At 41.8% G+C, this 21734-nt stretch overlaps 1 protein-coding gene across 3 annotated transcripts in view; it reads left to right on the forward strand.

Annotated features, from left to right (window-relative positions):
- Positions 1-21734, forward strand: part of cdk14 (cyclin dependent kinase 14) — a 205327-nt gene that overhangs the window by 45818 nt on the left and 137775 nt on the right. The window contains exon 1 of one of the 3 annotated variants that reach the window (XM_069702141.1): positions 5650-5739. The exons of 1 other annotated variant lie outside the window; for it this stretch is intronic. The gene's annotated coding sequence lies outside the window, so the exon portion shown is untranslated. Of the gene's footprint in view, positions 1-5649; positions 5740-21734 lie in introns of those variants that run through there. One more of the 3 variants, XM_069702143.1, reaches the window with a different exon arrangement.

The raw sequence follows: 21734 nt of genomic DNA on the forward strand, positions 1-21734 counted from the left end.
TCCACAGTCTGTTTTCATGCTCACCTGTTTCTCCTCGTCATCTTCACGTGATATGCAGCCAGACACAGGAAGCTTCTTTCTTTCAGAATGGACTCGTCCTCAGACTCTTTCAGTGTGTGAGCTTTACCTTCCACCATGCTGGGTCTATCGTAAGTTGAGTAAATAGATAGAATTTCATTGAAAAGCTAAGGTATAGATAGAAGCGTGAAGGATGTGAGTCTTTGGCAATTAGACCCCATTGTGATGGCATCAATTTTAAGGGGGGAGAGTGGCTACAGGGGGGAACAAAAAAACACTCCCTTGGGGTTTAGTCACTGGTGGTAGTGGAAATGGAATGAAAATACATTTTATATAATATAGAGAAAAAAAAAAAATCTGGAAATTGCCACGAGCAAGCTGGAAGGAAAAAAACCTCCCTTTTACAAGAAGAAACCTCCGACAGAACCAGGCTCGGAGGTATCTGCCTCAACCGGGTGGGGAGAGCAGAGAGAAGGAAGACGCAACAATAAGCATTGGGTAGGTTTGGTGGTGCCGTTGACCGCTGGGTATGAAGACTCAAGGTGGAGGAGGGTCGCAGTGGGTCACCCAGACTTGACGGTTGATGTGGAAAAGAGAAGTTTGACAGCGATGGGGGGTGATTGGCCGATTGAGATGGTGCCGAAGTTTGATAGGTTTACCCAAAACGCCCAGTCAGGTGATTAGAAGAAGTGGCGAGAATGAACCGAGGAAGTATGAAGCATAAAGACGGTTTTCCTGATTGAACTTGCACTTTTAGCTCCATTACAAATGAAAAGATGTCACACAGTTTGTCAATTTTGTGGAATAATTATTTTTTATCATGCGGAGGAATTTTACCGGTAGGTCGTAGGCAATATGATACGGCACTGCTTTTATCCTGCAGGGAATATTTTTCTTTCTTTGGAACCTCATGAACTTCCTCCTTTTACAAGTGAGCTGAGTGTGTATAGTGCGAAACAGACACGCTGGTCAACTTCAGCAAAACGTGAAATAGACACGCTTTGGTCTCTCTAGGCGTGTCAGTTTCACAATTTGCTGTAGTGGATGAAAATTAAACCTACTGCATTCATGCAGCCATGTGATTTATTGGAAAATGAAATTTTTAGGTTTAACACATGGTTGGGGTTAGGAAACAAACCTCTGCCTCACGCTGGCAGTCTCTGATTCATGCAACCAAGCCATCCCTCCTGCGTTCTTATACTGCCGTATAATGTTCTTTGTACTTGGTCACATGATCCTTCATTACTTTTCTTTTACATGCCTGTAAGATTCACGCTTACAAAATGTGAAACTGTCACGCCTGGGGAGGCCAAAGCGTGGCTATCTCACGTTTGGCTGTAGTGGACCGGTGTGTCTATTTTACGCTTCGCCGTGATACCGAGTTGGTATTTCAGACCCTGTTTTGGCTCCATGTGGACCATAACATCTCTATCTAGCTCAGACTGTTTATTGTCTCTCTGCCCTGCCTCACCTCCTACCCTTACCCCTGATGGACCCCCCGCCCACTGATCCACCCCCTCCCCCTCCCCTGACCTGTATACAGTACAGTACGTGTGTGTGTGTGTGTGTGTGTGTGTGTGTGTGTGTGTGTGTGTGTGTGTGTGTGTGTGTGTGTGTGTGTGTGTCTTTTATCTGCTTCTGAAGGCTGATTTGTGTGCAACACTGAATAATGAATGACCCAAAGGCTTTTTTCCCTCCTGCTACTACTCTGCAACTCCGCTGCACACATCTAACCTGAATGTGTATATTTGTGTGAATGTGTGTGTGTGTGTGTGTGTGTGTGTGTGTGTGTATGTTTACAGGATTAAATCCTGTTAAAATGCAAATAACCTGGTCGGCAGTTTGTGTGGTTTTAACTGATTGCGGTCTGCAGTTCGTTGGAAATCGACTCTGGTTTAGATCCAATCTGAGAAATGTTATTGTGGATTTCACACCTTCCTGCCTCACTACCACACAATAGACACAATGTGGTTCCTGTAGCAACAAGCCTGTCAGTCAAGGTCATCCATGACAAGAGAGAAAGACGGAGCAGGAAAAAAAAATGTGTGTGTGTGTGTGTGTGTGTGTGTGTGTCGGTGGGGAATGATGAGGGAACAAAGGAAAAGTGTGTGCTATCTGATGATTTGTATTTTGCAGTGCGATGGAGCATGACATGATTTTGGAGGCAGCTTCTTCCCCAGCGGCCGCTGACAGGAATGATGGATTTAAGAAACAGGTTATGGAGGTTTACTCACTAAAAATGCTCTTTGGGACGCACACTGCTGCTTCACCACTCCTACAACCAGTCGTGTTTGAAATGATTACCAGTGAGTCAGTGATTTTAAGCAGTCGTTCCTGTGGTGCTCTTGAAGTCTCACTTTCACACACATTATTTATTGGTGCATTTATCCGTCTCCACCTAGTGGTTGCTAAGATAAATTACATTGTCTTCTGTTTGTAGTGTTACTCAAGCGGCAACCAGCAGTGACGTCACCCGTTGGTTTGTGAACGTTATGAAGCCTCCAGTTCAGATTCTGTCCGTCACCATCTTGCTAGTTCGGAGCGGTTTGGAGCAGGAAGTGACCATATTTGGACGAGCTGGGGGAGGAGCCAGCGGTGGATCTCTGATCTGATTGGAAACCTGACGATACTATGTCCCGCCCACCGATAGCTGTAACCTGACTGCATCACAGGTCTGTCACACGCCCCCAAAAACACAGGTTTTTGAAAGTTTAGTGGCACTCGCTGGTATTGCAGCTTAAGGCACTTCTGCATCTGCCTCATTTTTTAGAGCCAGAAGCTACGTCCACTTTTATATACAGTCTGTGGTGTTACTGCACCGGAAAGGTTCCCTGTTTAACCTCCATAAACAGATATCGGTATTTGAATGCAGAATCTGTAGGTATTGTGACACGAGTTTGGTTCTGGTTTCCGCCTGCTGTTCACTCGTAGTAGAACTGACCAATCACGTTTGAGTGTGCTTTTGTTGGATGATGCAGGTAAACAGTCAGTTTGGAAACCAAAAGAGGTTGAAGGCATTGGCCGAAATAGAATCTCATCAGCTTTTGTGTGACAAAATTTAGTTTTTATTGGCCGCACCTGAACCTCCTGAGGAATATTGCCCGTTGCCCCGAGAGGATATGTTATTATCAGAGAGATAGCTGATGGACTCTGAGATTGGTAATAAACATACTGAGGAGTTGTGTTGTGGTGATGGCAACACGACCAAGTTTATATCATGACCACCTGCTTAATATGCTGTAACCCTTTTCGTGGCACTAAAACACCTCCGACCCACCGGACTCTACAAGACCTCAAAAGACATTGCAGCAAATTCTTTAAAGGTTCACTGTGTAGTATTTAGTGCAGAAACAAAATATGCTTTGCATAGAAAAAACAATCTGCAGTCAATATCAATATTCTAAAAAGGTTAAAATACAGATGGAGAAATGCATTTTCAGGAACCTGACGACATTATATATTCATTTTTTGTGCTCATGTGCCATATCCCTGTAATTTTAAATGTTTTTAACAGAGGACTGTTAAATGTTATTTAAACGGCATATTAAATATGGAAGCAGAGCGGGTGTTACATAAGAACTGAGTCTGTAAAAAGATTGTCTGTTCATTAAAATGTATACGAGAGCTGCAGTGATGGAATATGAATGAAACAGGCTGCACTGTTGGGAATCCAGTGAACAAAACTTCAGAGCAGTTAATAGAATTTACTGGAAGTAGCATCAGTTTCTTCAGTATATCATAATCAGACGCTGTTTGTTTAAATGCATGTTTTAAAGCCACACTGGGCGACCAAACCCGCTGCTCTCTACAACGTCTTATTTCAGTATTAAATGGAATATTTATTTCAAAAACAAATTCATCCATTTATATGAAGGCAATGCTGTGATCCTCTGAGCTCGACCTGCAGAGCAAGAGGAATAGGTTACCATGGTGATGCCTCGTGGGTATCATGAGGCAGGACTGAGGTCAATAGTTCGCTGCTCCCATTGTCACTTACATATATACTGTAATAGGAGGAACAAAACAGAGACACTGCAGGTACATTTATGATGGACAACATAAAAATGTAAGAGTAACTAAAACTGGTGAGAACCTCTGAGGAAAATAGGAAACATCCTGATGGGATATGGAAATGGAACAGAAAAAAAACTGTTTTTGTTACATTTACTGTGTTGTTGTTGTTGTACAGAAAACTCAACAACTCATAACACGTACGCAAAAGACATTTCAAGTTTTTTACACAACAATAGGTATATATGCAATCAAAACACAAAACTTAACAAGAAATTCTTATCTAAGACAAATTGATACAAAACGCGGCATCTAAAAAAAGGAGCCATGGGTCATTTGTGGCTCCAAGACTAAGACTCTTTAAAAACTGTTTCAGTTTGAGTTTAAAATGATAAAAATATATATACACAGTCACTCCCCATATATATATTTTAACCTGAGGATTCATGGTATCTGGCGCTAAGATGTTATCAGCAGATCCTTTAAAGTTATTTCAGCTCATCTCCTGTGACTCTCCTTGGATAACGATCAGTAGGTGCTCAACTCTGCTGACAGTGAGCACATATCGCAATATCAGAGATGCTACAAAATTAGGGGGGCATTATGTTGACGACCAGAACTGACTTACTGTCTCGTATACCCCAGACTTTAACCTGCACCACTGTTACAAGATGTTCATGTTTTTGCTTCTTATTTTTGTACTTTGTTTTTTCTCACCAGTTTGAATATTTTGCGGCGAGGCCTTCCATTTCGGCGGTCATGTGACAGAACACCCTTCTTTGAATTTTTGAGACACTGAAACAGATTATGTGGTTTTAATGTTTTTATTTAGAATATTTGCCGTGAATCATTGGCCTGAAGCGGCTGGAAGCTTATGGAGAGCTGAAGACTCTTTGTGAAAAAATTATTGCTCTTTGTTTTCATTTCTGGAATAATGCCACATTCTCCATCTATTAAAAAAATATTATTTTCCTCCCAGAATGAGATTTTGTCTGAAGATGAGGGTTTAATGAAGTTATCTGTCTGTTTCTTACGCTACCCATTTTATCTCAGCATCTCATAATGACAGTGAATGCTTTTGGCCGGCCAGACACCCAGGTGTCACATTTCATCTGAGGTGCTGTAGCCCAGTAACCAACACAGCTCATCTTCACTTAGCCTAGCTCAGCTCAGCTTCACACACACGTTCACGTCGCGGCTGCATCACCACTAGCTGCTGCTGCTGCTGGAGACACTGCTTGCTTCCTTAAACTCCTCTGGGCTGTACCATCTCCGAGCAGAGTGGGGGTCCTCTAGGGTTTCAGGATGTCCTCGCAGGCAGCCTTTTTCTCTCCCATCTTCTGCATCGCACCCATCGCTCACCCCCCTCCACCTCCGCCCCCGTCCCTCATGAGCCACGAGCTCACAGCCTCTCGGGGCAGCTGGCCAGAAACAACGCAGCCTCCTAATATCCTCCGCCGCCTCCGATTTCACTCCCCCCTCTGCTCGTAGTACAATCTCATCATTTCCAGCTTGCAAAGGGAGCGGATGGGAGAGAGATAGATAGAGAGAGAAAGGAAGACAGAGAGAGAGAGAGAGAGAGAGAGAGAGAGAGAGAGAGAGGGAGGGAGGGAGGGAGATGTTTTGAGCTGTTTGCAGGGAGAGAGCTTGGCCTGAATGCGTTCTGTCTGCTCTTCAGAGGCATCCAGGTGAGCTGTTTCCTCCTGGAAGGTAAGAGGAAGACTGAGATTGGTGCTTATTTTGTCCTGCATCCCTTCTCCTCCCCGACTCCCCCCTTTCTTCCTCCCTTTCTTTGGAGACATCCCTTCTGTTAGCGTGTGTGCGTGTGTGTGGATGAGCGTGAATAGTATTCCCCAGACATGCCACACACACGTCATACTGTACGAGGCGATGTGAAGATGTGCAGGCATGTTGGCAAATGTGCGTTTCTGGGGCAGATGTTGATTGGAATTTTGTGCGTGCAGGTTATATGGACGTGTGTGTGTGTGTGTGTGTGTGTGTGTGTGTGTGTGTGTGTGTGTGTGTGTGTGTGTTTGTTTAAACGGGGGGGATGATGGCTTCTTATGCTAACGTGACAGCCTGAAAGTGGCTGATCCACCTGAGTGTCAGTGCGTCTCCATGGGGAGGATGTGACGAGAGACTCTGGGATGGAAAGGAAGTAGCGGGAAGAAGGACAAAGCAGGTTTTGTGTGTCTGTGTATGTGTGTGTGTCTGCAACAAAGTCTGAATGTTGCCTTCTGACTGAAACAACATCAGCCCCCCTTAACACCCCCCCCCCCCTCCCACACTACCACCACCACTGTCAGCCCCACTGTGCTAATAGGTAGTATTTCCGTTGTGGTGGTGAAATGGGTGCTGATGTGTCCCGGTCTAATGGACGGGATGCTCCGCTGCAGCATTTTTCTGCTCACTCTACAATATGTCGTCCCACTTCAGGCGAATTTTGCAGCCCGCTTCTCTTTTTCCGAGCCCAGAGGGATGGAATTTGGGCACTGTGGGGAGGACGAGGGAGAGACACGGAGACAGGCCATTTACCATCTGTGGCAGCGTCTTGTGGACGCGCAGCGAGGCTTTCTGCAGGGCCGTATGCAGATCCTCAGGAAGACAGCAGGCCAAGCTGTGAGGAAGAACAGAGAGAGAGTAATGAAGCAGGGGTGAAACGAGAGGAGGGGAAAAGCAGTATCAGGGTGTCATGTGTTCGAGAGAGGATAAGTGTTGTCAGCATACAGAGCCAAGTCTAGAATAGTGTCCTCTTAATGGATACACGAGGAAGGCTTTTCAAATCCAAAGCTTGCTTCAGTAAACGCCAAAAATAAACCGAAGTAAAGGTCCCGTCCTCTGTGTTTAGACTCGGTTCTACAGGCACATCGGTAGCCTTGAAACTCCTGCCCACAATGTTCACTTTTCTCACTGCGGCCAGGCAAGAAGCAGCAAGTATTTCTGTAGAACCGATATTATTTTAAGATGGCTTTACAACAGTTGTCACGATTCTTCCCCCAAGGGCGAAGTGTATAAAGTGTTGGCCACAGGCATCAGTCTTTATATCTCCTCTGAATGGCAGCACTGGAAGGTGGGTCGTCATACTCGCTGAGCTCCCTTCAAGAACTCTGTGTATTTTGTGTGCCTTTGCAGTATTGATAGATGAATCATATCAATAGGAATAAGGGGACATACTTATGGACGGTTTCTCCAAGAAGGCATTTGTGATTTCTGAAAACAAAGTAGTTGTCTAAAGGATAAATGCTGGCTACTTTCTCTCCTCTGTACGCCTGCGCACTTGCTAATTGAAGTGATTGTGATGTCACATTGCGTGTTTAGGAGGGTATCATTCAGATTTCAGATGCTGTTTGATAGTCTGCCAAACACTGAGTCTGAAGCCTACTGAGGTATTTCCTGTGTCTGTCAACATGAGCCCTTCATACACCTGACTGGAGGAACACGGTATCTTACCGTTGAGCTTGAAAACAGTGGTTTTCTGGAAAATGACTTCAAAGCTGTTCCACAAAAGCATGTCAGTACATTGAGGCAAGACAATGCACGTTTTATTTCATAGTAAGATTATGTTGCACCTTCTGCAGGGAGTCCTGGTCAGTGTAAAACAAAAACCCTGTGGCTTGTGGAAAGCTTTGTTCCCTGAGTAAGCAGCTCCGTGGGCTACCAGTAACAATATGTGAACGTGTTTATTCATGTTTAAAACAAAGTTATGTGGCTGAGTCTTCTCAGTTGAACAGGGCCTCTTGTCTACCTACGATCCCTCATCGCAGTAGAGATATGGTACGACTATTTGACCCGTGGTCAGTTAAACCAGGGAGGTTGGGAGCCACTGATCTGACACTAACCATTGTTGAGGAATTGCTCAGGTTTGGAGCTCCATGCTGAATCTGTTGCAGTGGGTATTTTCCAGACTGTAATCAAATAGTGATTATCGTGAACTGATCTCTGGGAGGAAGGCTTCGTGAGGCTGTAAACAAACAGGAAATGGTTGAAAGCACAGATTATCTTCCTCTGTGGTTGTAGCCCCACTTAGTTTTAAGTAGTATTCCCTACTTAAAACACTTAAAGCATGTTGTGATGTGGAGACTTTACTACCAATAACTGTGCATTAAATATATCCGGAGTGTCAGACCTGTTTGTGCTGACTTCTGGAGAGAAAGGTCAGGACAGAGAGCATCACTGACCAACACACAGGCCTCTGAAACATACGGTGCTTTTATTCAGATGCAAATCCCCAGAGATGCAGTCAGTGGCATGTGGTGCGATTCATATCAAGTGGCTACCAAATTAAGGTGTTTGCTTAAGTGGCACTTGTCCTAATGAGTCAACAGTGAATGCCCAATTAGACCTGAAATCCACATCCATTAATGCCTTTTTGTTAGGCTGATTTCATGCGGTGATACAGAGACATGGAACTGGTCTTTAAATTTCTGTTTCACTACACAGCACGGCATACTAATGGTTTCCACAGCAGGTTTCCATTTTTAACCATGCTAAAAGTGTGGCTCTATGCCCAGCACCGTCACTGGTTCTACCACTTCAGTCCAACAATTGGATGTCATAGACGTTTGTACAAAAGATAGATCACAATGTTTTCTTCTCCAGTTCATCTGGTGGATCATCTGGTGGATGAACTGGATCCTTCACTCCATGAACAATCCTTTAACACATTATTCCAGTGATATAGTTAGAAAATGTGGGGTAAGCCTTTGTGTTGTCTGGAGTTGGAACTTACAAGTGGTATTCAAGCCAAGAGTGACCTGTTTTCAGTGTATTTCTCTCTGCAGAAGTTGAAGACTCTGTCCCATCTCTGATGCATCACTATCAGCTCATTGTCCACGATATGAGACAATTAGACGGGGAGGAAAAACTGTTACTTTACTCACCAATTTGGAGGTCTCTCTCCCAAATAATCCAGCTATGTAACTATCTATTCATGAAATGAAATTGCACTTTTGAGGATCATTAAGAACGTTAATGTAGCATTAAATAACTTAACAGGGCGTGCAGCAGAAGTATTCCTGTCATAAGCCAGATCAGCACATTCCAACGATGTACCAAAAATCACCAATTCATCAAAATTACTCTTCAGGATGTTATCCATGAAATAACACTTAACTCTTACTGATGAATAAATTCATAATCAACTTAAAAACGGCATGAAAAGGTAGCCGACGAGCCTTACGTTACTTCTTCTTCTTCTTTTGAGTTATTGGTGGATCACCAACCTACTTTAAAGCCACATACTGCCACCTACTCTATCACAATGTGTATATTTATTGCAGTAGATTGTCTGAATACTCGGCTGAAATACTGCAGAAATAAATCATGTCAGGCACGACAACACCACAACCTTTGACTGATGCGGCACTGTAGTTTGAAACAGCTTTGAAATAAACACAGTATCAAATCAAACTTAAGTGGTGAGAACTCATTCTGATGCTTTTCCAGCTTAATGGTGTATCCAGAAGCTGTAATGAATCTTCAGAGCAGCACTTGTCTTGAGGGAGACGGAATGAGAAAATTGGCACCAGCACTTCTGCATTATAATAAAGTGAAAAGTTGCTCTGCTTATTGAAGTATTTTCATTCTCATGCGGTGCTCCTGGCTCTGGTTTCACAACCTTATATGACAATGGTGGAAGATGAGTGACAGTAGAGGCTGCCAGGGCCGGTAAGGAGAGAAGTCGGAGGGATGTAGGGTGAGGCAAGGAGCTGTCCACGTCACCGCCATTCTCCTGAGTGACTGTGCGCTCTCCTCAAGCCGGAACTGCTGGGAAGCCGGCCAGTTTAGTCATTTATATGTCTGCACTTTCTATTCTCCAGCATCCCAATCAAAGGCAATGCCTGGCCATAACAATCAGGGGGTGGAAGGCCTGGCTGAGTGACCAGAACACTCTTCCAGGACATTTACTGGTCCACAGAACCCTCCTTGGCTCTGGGAGAACAGAGCGGTTGGCACTGGTCACTGGGTTTGAACTGTGCAGCTTCTCTCGAACTCGAGATAAGGGGCCCTATTCTTGTGCAAAGTTGGTTTAGGCGCAGATTCAGGCGCATTTGCATTTTGGTACAGTGCAATGGGCTTTTTGCCGTGCTTGTGGCCAGTTGCTATTTTCATGGTTCAACATACGCCGCTCCGGATGGAACATCGTAACGAGTGGTGTGTTGGTAAAGATGTGCCCATACGTTGTCATTGCGGTGTCAACTTTAAGGTGAAATTGTGCTTGTGCCTCCACCAGTTCAAACGAGGTCCAAGGTGCTATCCAAACCCCCCAGACAGGTCTTTAGGATATCCTATGTATTTAATCTCACTTTCATAAATAATTCAAACACGATTTTTTGAATGCAACCTTTTAATTCGGTCAATCATAAATAATTTAGTTGACTGTTGTCTATTGAATTGAATGCGAATCAGACTGCTTGAGTGCATCATGACGCAGCAGCCAATCTCAGCCATAAAATACAAAAGGCACTCAGGTTAACTACAAATGAATTGCGATTAAGTTACTCACAAAGAGGTAACAATTCTGAAGCCTTTTCTCCTATTCATCTGGTTTAGTAATCTAGCCAGCTATGTAACGCCACAGAATGTGAGACTATGTCATTTATGGACAAAGTATTCGGGCAATATGTGCAGGGCAGCTAAGGGTATTAAATTAATGATTGGAAAGTAAATTATTTACACTGAAAGCTCCCGATGCAGTTTATATATGTTGTTAATAAATTAATTTCTTTGGGCGCTTCAAGTGTGGGTAATTTACTTCTGCACACTCCTCAACATTGTTTCCGCACCTCATTTCACTATACTGGATAAGTGTTTTTGTTCACTTTGACATTTAATTAAAGCCAATGTTTGTTGTCTATTTGATGCAGATTTTTTAACGCACGCAATTAGATACTGCATGAAAAATGCGAAGTATTCACTCAAATCTTTTAGAATATATTTGGTATTATCCGTGTTGATCTTATCATATCTGTCAATATTAAATTTACAACATTTTTTTTATATAGTGTTGTATATAAGTGACTGCTAGTCAAATCGAGAGTCTCTTGAAAACAGCGAATTTGCAGAATATCACAGCATGTCACCACTTGTTTACTTTAATAGATTTTTTTTTTTAAACTTCATGCTGGGAAACCTCATATAACTCTTATCAGACTTAGAATCCTCTCTCAAGTGGACAAGGCAATTATGTAAACTTGACTTGACCTAATTAACACAAGGTGCTTTATGTTTGTTAGATTTTCATTCTCCTTCGGTCCACATTATATCATTCTTAATACACTTTTTTTTTTTTTTTGATTCTATTGTTCAATTTAGTCATTTGAGTTGTCACCTTTCGTTTGACCTTTCTGCAGTCAAACCATCAAGCAATTCCTCGTGCTTTTAACGGGTCCATACTGTTTTTTTTTTTTTATTTCCTGAAAGATGGTTTCAGCTGTTTCATCGGATCTTTAAACTGAGCTCTTCTATTAGCAGTTTCAAGGAATATATTTACATTTATCCCCTTAAAGTAAATGAATCATTGCTACTTTCAAAATGTCTTTCTTGACCAGATGCCTGTGCAGTCTTACAATGATAATTCTCAAACTTATTGTTGATGTTGGTCCACTGTAAGTGGTCCAGGAAGATGCTTGTCCATAAACATTTCTTCAAGGAGTGATGTCATGAATTCTGTGGGGTTTCTTTTTCCACATCTTCACTCAGGCCAAATCTCTGAGGTTACATCGTGCTGAAGTTCTCCAAACTTCCTCTTCCTCTTTGGACCAAATTAAACCAGCAAGTTCACACTGGTTCATCGACCCTAACAGGTGCAACAGATGAGTTCCTTTATTTCCTTGTGCACAGTATATCGGTTGTGATCGAACATCAGTTATGGAAGGTAACTAACTGAGTGCAGACGCGGAAGTACCTTAAGTGGCAGCCAAGATAAAAGCTGTTCGAATTCTCTAAATGCCACGGAAAGGTGCTTCAAATTTTCCTTTCTTATCTCCTTCAGCTTCGTGTACACTAGAGAGAATACGTCCCACAATTCCTTGCGGCAGCAACATTTAATGCGACGCATTAGACATTCACAAATGTCTTTTCTCTGAGTTTGTTAAATACCTGCAGCATCAAACAGCAGCTGGATTTATACGAGCGCCATTAAACCAAGAGAGTTGTGCACAGATTGTACAACAGTGGTAACTTTATTAATTACTAAAAATAAATCATCTCCAATATGGAGACAAGATTATATGGTGTTTGTCCTCAAGTGAATCTTAAGGTCCATCACAGCTGTGAGGATAAAAGTAAAAGACTCATGAAAGTTCAAATATTTGTCAAGTTTTTTATAGTGGACATTTTTCTGTTTTACAGTATCTATGTGGCCTTTTGTTATAGATGACATTATTGTGTGTATGGATATGTTCCAGTAACTACAGAAAACTCGATAATCAATAAAGTAGCCTTACCACCAAAATGTAAGTAACAATGAAAACCGATTATGATACCATAAGTTGCTTTGTTTTAAGAAAAAAAATATATGAGCATCACACATAGACAGTAATTTATAAATAATGATTAAAAGGTTATTTCCTAACCCTACACAGACAGCAGATATTTGGGGCCTATTATTGTCTTATGGGTTATATAATCTACAAGAACACTGGGGAGAATAATCTAAGATGTGCTTTTAGTAGTAATCTTAGTAGTTTAACTAGGCAGACTCATGTCTATACCGTCCGCCTCCTACGTGTACGTGTAGTCGGATTGTCTCAGCAACCACGGTTGTCTTCATCATTTCTTCATCACATCTTTCCTTGATCTCGTCACGTTTTCCATCGAGGTCAAGGAAAAGTGGTTCGTGGTTATTTGACTCCAGCTTTTCTTTCTCCAGCAAATTGTAAGGTGTTAATGCCATCATATATAAAACATCTGATGTTTGTTGCCAAGTTAGAAGAGGAGTTGCATTGTACAAGAAAACTTTAAAATGTACGATATTAGAAGTTTTGTTTACTTCGACCATTATAAATGCAGAACTATTTTTCGTATTAGTGCTCATCCCCAAATAGTTAGAAAGCCATGACTCCTGTCTGGTTTTTACTGCTTACATTTCAAACGTCGGTTTCACGACTCGCTGCTGATCACTACCTTCAGCTGCAGTTTCTCTAATTACCTATAAATTGTGGCTCTAAGGAAATTATTTTAAATGAGTGAAAAACTTCTCCCTGTCTGTCAACACAAACCAGGTTTCACGTGTGGTGTCTGATTATTGCATCCACGTTGCATGTTGCGCCTCGCTCAGCTCACCTTGTCTCAATCCAGGCTCTCAAAGTCTTCTGTTTACCGACATGTTAAGGTCGAGTGTGCCGGTCTCGACAACATATTTATGATGCCGTGTGCTCAGAAATAGAGATCGTTTTTGTCCATTTTAAGGATTCAGCAGCAGCTCCTCTGTGGGATGCAGTGTTCAATCTGGTCTTTCTGGTCAAAATGCGCCACTCGTTAATGATGAGGTGAACAGACGTGACTTATAAATGTTGTCTGCTGTTGAATGCGGAGTCTCTATCTAGGGCATCAGCTGACGGTTGGGATATTTTATTCCACCATGCATGATAATTAAGACTGATCCACAATATCTTAAGGCTGGCTTTCAAAACTATAAAAAGCTGCAGCAGTGAAATACCAAAAAAAGCATTTGCATATTATATTTTGCTGAAGCACTTAATGAGAGTGACTTGCAGAGAGATGTGACATTGGCTTTGATGGGAGGCCAACAGCATTGAAGGATACAGGAAACTAGGTGTGTGTGCCAAAAAGCAAATTATACTTTTTCATGACAAAAATGACCTCAACAATATATTAAAACTTACAAATGAATACGTCTTATTCACGGGTACTTGTTAGTCAAGGTTAATGGCAAAGACCACGATATGTGTAAACTTATCCTGCTTATGTAGGTGGTCTGAATGGAAATGCTTGGATATGCAATTAAGCGTTTCAGATAGTATTTCTTCGAAGACATTTGGTTTGCACATGAAAAGTTGTGTGAAGAACGAAAGAAGAAAGCTTGACAGAAAGGAACAAACCCAGCAAGTACATATCTTCCAAAGTCTTTACAAAGTCTTTTTAGTAGTAAATTCACCCTTTTGATCACCGGGTCAGTTTGTCCCCGCTGACCTGAGTGAAGACACCACAACCCAAAGAGGGAATCTTGTTGTAAAAAGACAAACACTGGAATATATCCACTTGTTTTGTTTAACTCGATCAGCTCAGCATAATTTTAGCTTTAGATCAACTTTAACAAAAACTAGGGTTTTGTCTGTGTCGCATACAGTTTGACTGGTATTGCTGTATCTTATGCCCAAACCAACCTGAGGCTCAAGGCTTTATTTATTTATTTATTTTTTCATCAAATACAAAGTTATAAGTTATTTAGGTTCAGTGGCACCAGCATCTCGTAGTAATTATCTGCTTTAGATCAACTGTGTCTTCTGAATCTCAGCCAGATGAACTGTTCAAACTAAAAGGTCTTTGTAACCCAGAGGAGACCTGTTGTGATGTGAGTCTGTGGTGGAAGAGAATCAGCTTCCGTGTCGATGGTTTTAGTGCCCACCAGTGAGGTTTTTAATCTGCTGTCGTAGAGGGATGTTTCCACAGTGTAAAGGATCATTGGCCGATTTAAGACGATCTCCCTTAATATTGTAGTTTTTGCCATATTCATCCATGACCGCCTGCTAGTTCGCCAGACTAAAACTGCTCACCAGCTACATCTTATTTATCCTCCAATGGGCAGTGCGTACATACTTTCAACATTTGACACACATCTCTCTACTGTCGACTTGCAGAGAGTCAGTGAGAAAAAAAGAGAGAGAATGACATTTATTTATTATTATTATTGAAGATAATCCAACCAGAGCCCAAAACCTTGAACTCCATTATGAACAGAAGGAATAGTTACAGCAGGCAAAGACAATTTTCATAAACATGTTTTTATTGTTTTAAGACATTCTTTCATATATACAGTAACTGTTGGATGTGTTGTGTACAGTTTAAAAAGTGTCATGTATAACTTTATTTATTTATTTATTATGAAACCTTTGTGTCAACCTCGTAAACAAAACTGCCCGAGGATGTAAAATGACATACCTTCATGTGAAAGGTGTCACGTACAAAAGCCTCAAGAAGTTCTCGCCTGACTCAACTATATGGAGCCTTTTAGCATGTGGCAATTCCTTGTTTTGGTTTCACAGCTCATAGTTTTATTGTTTTGATTCGCTCTCTTCAGCTCTCATCGACCTGGTCTCCAGCAGAAATTGTTTTTAATATACATGTGTGTGTGTGTGTATATATATATGTATATATACATATATATATATGAAGTAGTGATTAAAGAGGCTATATATATATATCGATATGGAGATATAGATATACAAAATAAAAAAAAGAAAAGAAAAGTGTGGCTCCACCAACTGTACGCTTCCTGTTCAGCAGCAAACAGACAATATTCTCTAACAGTTGTTAAAAACTAGCTGATGGACATCGTGGATTGTTTAGCAGCTAAAAAGGGAAAGATTAGTCTCAGAAGGAGGTTTAGTTCATATCCGAGTTATTATAACCTGTTATTTACAGTTTAACCAACCTTACCTTCGATTATAACCCGTTATGAAATAAAGTGAGAGGCTGCCTGTGTCTGTCATCTGAGCCTCACAGTGCACATGTAAGTGGTCAGAGATAAGACCACAAGGGGCTCCTTCTTTACTGTCGCCACACTGAGATGTCAGCTCAAACCGCAATCAGTTTCCTATCTGTTAAACGGAGTCATTATCGCCCATTGTTCCTTCTGTCAGAAGGCCTCACACGAGAAGCTGCTGCGTTTGAGGAGTCACTCACACACGGCTCTGTCTGCCTTTCAAGAACAAAGAACTAAAGGCTGCTGCTCTGAGACGGTGTTGACGGAGGGAGGATGAGCTGTTTTTTTCCAGCCTCTCCTCTGGTGTATCGTCTCGCTGTTGTCTTGAGCCCGGGATGACGAGCCCAGGCAAGCTGATAGCCCTGCTTTGTCTCGGTGAAACGCTGTGGGGGAGCCTGAATGTGGCCGAGTTAAGATGGCTGATAGCTTTGAGTTAGCCGAGCACATCGGTAGGCTTTCTGACTGATTGGGCTTTTACGGCCTCTTTGGTTCTTGTCATCGTTCAAGCTAATGTCATCAGTAAGTACTCCTCTGTAGATAGTTGCATTAGTCTGGGACTTTCTGCCTACCTTTTCCATTACTGTATGGCAACTGTAAGACAAGATACATCTTAAATAACCCCTGCGGGGCGACAGGGTCACTGCAGCAGGACAGAATACATTACAGATAGGAAAACAATGCAGTTTATCACCATTTGTTTATGTGCATGCATGCGTGTGTTGGTGTATCGGAGTGGTGGTGGTGGTGGTGGTGATAGAGGGGGGTAGTAGTGATTAAAGAGGCTGTCCTTCACCCAGAATCAATATGCTGTAATTGCATCCGCGGAGGGGTTTTCCTGTCGCGGGGCATTCCCGTCCTGCCAGCAGAGAAAAGCCAGATGTAGGAGGTCATTCACACGAAGCAGTGAAGAAATTTTGGCCTGCACTTCATTGTTAGTGAAGTACAATCTAAACACGAAGCACGCCGTGTTCCCTCAAAGCTGCATCAGTCTTATTTTTTGAGCTGTGATAAACAACACGGTGCCGTTGTTCGTTTCCACATCCAGACGACACGGAGCCGCTCTGGCTTTCATTTCACGCCGTGTTTCGGGCCACGTGACACTTCTGCATCCAAAATGTACATCTCCACCATCTCCTGTGAGAAATATCTGTCTCTTTAGCTGCTCGTGCTCCACCACGTCCACCAGCTACTCGTTCACGGTGTCTGTGTGCAGTCTGGTGTGCGGTGGGTTTATACTGAGAACATCCGCCTGCAGTATTTAGAAACGAGGTTTATGAGAACCTTGGGACTCATCCCGAGGCTGGATCACCAACTGCCCAGGGGCCTTAAAAGGTTTACTCAATGTAGTAATTTGCATTAACCCAATTTGATTAATCGGAAAGTTGTTGGAAACTCACACCACTGCAGTACATTATCTACTCTAATGAGTCCTCAGTCCTCCATCTTGTCTTGCTGAGAGTCTCGGGCCCCGCGGGCAGTCGCCTGCTTTGCTTGGTCGGTAATCAAGCCCAAATTAAAATGTCAGAAAATTATTTCCTGTAGCTAAAATTAACATATTTCTGTGAAGAACACCTAAAGGTTGTGGGTACCATCATAGAAAACTGCAAAGCCAAAATGTTCACATTTGAGAAGTTTGCACCAGAAAATTTAGTTTGACACTTTTATTTAAAAATGACTTAAACGATTTATCAATCACAATTAGTATTAATTAATTTTCAGACTAATCAAATTAACCTTTTGAGTTACAGACTAATTGTTGTTGTCTGGAGAAGTAATATAAGTGCCAAATACTGTGGAGCTCAAAAGAGCCCAGAAAATCTAGTTTTTGCCCAGAGGACGGGTCGATGCAGAAAACCTTAACCTTCCATCACTGTTCATATAGAAATAAGTGAAACCTTAAGAACAATCATAACAGAGTAAACTTTCAGCTGATTTGCAGTTGCAGTTGTTTGACATGTTGGCATGGAAATGTTAGCTGGTTTGAGACCTAAACAAGCCAGCATGGAACTGATGAGGATGAGGAGGAGGAGGCTTGTTAGATAATGGAGAAATGATCATAAATGTAAGTTCTGTCCATGCTACAATGTAAACAGTCTGTTGGTAATATGTGACATTTAAACGGATGACCTTGTTGCCCAAACTGCTGTGATATGCCGAGGCCTGGAATCTACGGGATCCCCAGCGGTATCTGGCACCAAGATGTTTACAGCAAATCTTTTAAGTCTGGTAAATTACGATTTGGAGCTGCCATGGAACAGACTTGTTCTCGGACGTCCCCCAACACCCTGCTCATAGTTTGTTCCTTCTCGTACTACCGTATGAAGGGTCTCGCCACACCGGACCAGGAGCACCACACCAGCCTGGTTGGTTTGGAGATGCTCCTGGACATTTTGATTTGGTCCGGCCCATTTCTCCTTCATAAAACATGCTGACTGTTCACTAATACTGTAAATCCCAGACCATGACATGGACTGTTGTTACCAAATAATGTTTTTCACTTCATCTGGGAGTGTATGCACATATGTCTGACTTCAAATGAAATGTTAAATCATTTCTATATCACAGTCTTATCGTACCAGTACAGGATCAACAGTGTGAAATATGCATTGATAAGCATGTCATCCTGCTCAAAGTGTGAAGTTGCGACTAAATTCCCGTTTACATTTAATTTTACACGCCATGAGTTCACAGTGACCCCTTCCCCTGTCTAAATGTATATAGAGTGACTGTGTAGTGAAGGACTTATGCAGACAGCAAGGGCCTTCTTGTGGGTCTTTAATACTTTATGCAGAAGTAAAGGTTTGCCACTTCTTGTGTGCCTGCATATTTATGGATTGATTGGATCAGCTGGAGCACTGACGGTCTTTGCTGAGGATCATCTGTTGATAATCTGCTCTCTGCTTAAAGAGGTAATATAGTAATTGCAGGCTGTGATGGGTTCTCAGAAATAAAGTGCTTTTCTTTGAATCTGTATTAGTCACTCATAAGCATTAAGGTGAGAGCATGATGGGCCAATTATGTAGAATGCTGTGAGCCCGGTCTCTTATTTCCATTATGATGCTTTGGCTAAAAGGCTCTGGGAGTGGAAGCGATGGACTGATGGGTCGTCTGCTGCACAAGTCGCCATGTGTTGAACTACTGTTGTGATTTTTTTTTTTTTTAAATCAGCTGTCACATGTTAATGTATTCATGAAAAACGCACTCACAACAGTTTTGGTGTCCAGTTTGTGATTGGTCCTTTCCTCTTTAAAAAAAAACAAACCAACATAAACAGGTGGTTTTCTTTTACCCATCATCAGTGGCAGAGTTCACCATTGTTTTTCCTCTTTTGTCTGAATGGCCGCAGAACCCAACAGCCAGGTTCTAAACCTGAAATCTTGAAACTAGAAGACTGTTTTTACATTACCAATGCCCATGGTTTTGTAATATTTAGGTGTCATAGTTTTGTAAATCATAGGTTGCAGTAACTTCTAGTCTATGCTGCTCATTTTGATCTGTTGATTAGTTTTGAAGGTGGCATGTGCCTCTAATTCAAGTCAAACTGGCACTACTTTCTAACTCCACATTGATTTTTATTAACTTTAGTGTAGATTTAGTATTGAACATCCAGACATCCACTGAGTTATCCATCTAGTTCAGGTTTCCTCGCAGTCATGAATGCAACGTAACAGATTATACGAGTAGTTTTGACCCAGAGATCTCTGGTCAACTGAACATTTGGAATGTGCTCAAATGACATCACCTCACTCATCACGAGAAATATCACTCTGCCTCATCAATAGCTATATATAACTTGCATTGAGTTTTATATAATATTCAATATAATGTTGTTTTTACTTCTTATATTAAATGTGACTTAAAATCCTAGCGGCGGCTAGTTTGACCAGTTTGGTTTTAACACGACACGGTGCTAAAATGTTAAAAATACATGAGTCCATCGATATCTTTTTTTCATCAGATATCTTAGTTGCAACAAGACTGAGCTAGCAACAGTTTAGAGTTTCTATGTGCTGTATTTATTCAGTTTGAGAAACCATCTCTAGAAAGCGACAAAACGGACTAGAAATCCTCTCTGTTGCTAGGTGGTTGCTAAGGATCGGTCTACTTCCTGGAGTAGTAAACATTGCATACATAAGATTCTGCTGATGCGACAGATTGTTTTCAAGTTCGTAGTCATACCCCATGTATTGCCATGGAAACGGAGATCACACTAACAACAGTCTTATATTTTGAGAGTGAATCGCCCCACAATATGAATACATTTAGATTACATATTTTATTTAGTTGCTAACTTGTTGTATAATTGCAATATTACACTCGAGCGTGCTTCAACGTGATTATTGGCACGGCAGGGATGCGGTCACCCTCTCGTGTAATATTGCTTAATTGAACATCCATCCGCTGAGTTATCCATCTAGTTCAGGTTGTTTGTCGCAGTCATGATTGCAACAAAACAAGAGAGCGGTCAGTGTAACTTCTTCCTCCACCTGCTCCCGGACCACCTGATGTGACTCACACAGTAATAAATGCTGCTGTATTATTTGGGTGTTATTCTGAGGAACGTGTGTAACATCTCGTGACATTAAGATGAATCCTGATTTACACACACATACAATGATGGAGTGATTCACATGTTGTGACAGATGACATCGGATAACGTGCAAGGAGACACCTGTAACCAGGAACTGGTGTGTTTTATGACACTAATGACCAGCAGCAATGGAGCTACTGTAACAGGAGGTACCGACACTGTTAATGCAGAAGCAGCACTAGACACATGACCAAAAAACAAATGCATGTAATAATGTCCAGTTCAGAAAAATAATACTTTTATTCACCAGAATGATCAGCAGGAATAGTGGATGTGATTTTGTGAGGTCGAGGTGTAGTGTAGCCGTTTCACTCCGAACACGCCTATAAAGGATTCTGTAGCGCTTTCTAGGAAACCCAACACACACTTACAGCAGGGCGTCCAGTCTCTCCATCAGGCATCTGATATGGACTCGATCAGGTTCCGTCCAGTGGTGAGAGACGTATTACAGATCCATCAAGTAGGTGTAAGTCGTGAGACCATAATAATAACATTATCTTTTCTAAAAAATAAGACGAATTCTCTGTTAAACTAACGAGAGTTACAGCAATTAGCAGATTGATTGATCGATAGAAAATAAATTCTGTAACCATTTGATAATTTCATTGGGTAAACAGGAGGCAACATATAAAGCACCTTTCGACTGCTAAGTGTTAAGTTATTAGTGCAGTTAATTTACTGTTCAACTGTTTGATGTAAAACAAAAATACTAAAATAAGGCTCATAAACTCTCCACCTCTGCTGATATGTCACCTGAAAGTAGTTAATGTGTGGCTGCTTGAAATGAAATCTAAAAGGCTCATGCATTGTCATTGGTTAATATTTAAAGTGTGTTCAGACAGTTAAAACCATCACTGCATGATGCATGTCACTCATAATATAGCAGTATAGCCCGCTGTTGTCCCCTTTAATCAGTCTGTATGATTAACAGTTTTAAGGGCTTTGGTGACCTTTGACCCGTTATTTCATGTCCCTTTTGCCTCCCATGATTCTCAGACGTGGTATTGTTGTTGAACACGTACTTCCCAGACACTCTCACCCAGTATTGATGCTTTGTACCGTGATAGGTCCTAAATGACAGGATTTGTTTTTCTTAGTTTATGTGCAGTTCCAGATGAGATCTCCTGCCACCGAGGACATGCTGGATGTTCACGTTTATAACAGCCGAGCTGCTTCATCACCTCGTATGCTTCCAAACTTCTCATTTTCCTTTATTCTCCTCGTGTCTTTCTCCTGTGTATTTCTTGGCCCATTTTACACGTTACTCCTTCTTTTGGAATTATTCCATTTCATTTCTGGCTTGAAGTGTTTTGATGTGCAGATGAATTAAAATTGGAGCATTGCTTTATTTTTGGCGCTAACTAACTTTGTGTCTACCGGTACGTGGAAAGATTGGCACAACCTATTTGAGAAAAACAAAGTTACGATTGGATTTAAAAAGAAAAG

Source organism: Brachyistius frenatus, unplaced genomic scaffold (genome assembly GCF_029030835.1).
Source record: "Brachyistius frenatus isolate BFR_SWC_R1_liver_20210118 unplaced genomic scaffold, ASM2903083v1 Contig_40, whole genome shotgun sequence".
Classification (NCBI taxonomy): Eukaryota; Metazoa; Chordata; class Actinopteri; family Embiotocidae; genus Brachyistius; species Brachyistius frenatus.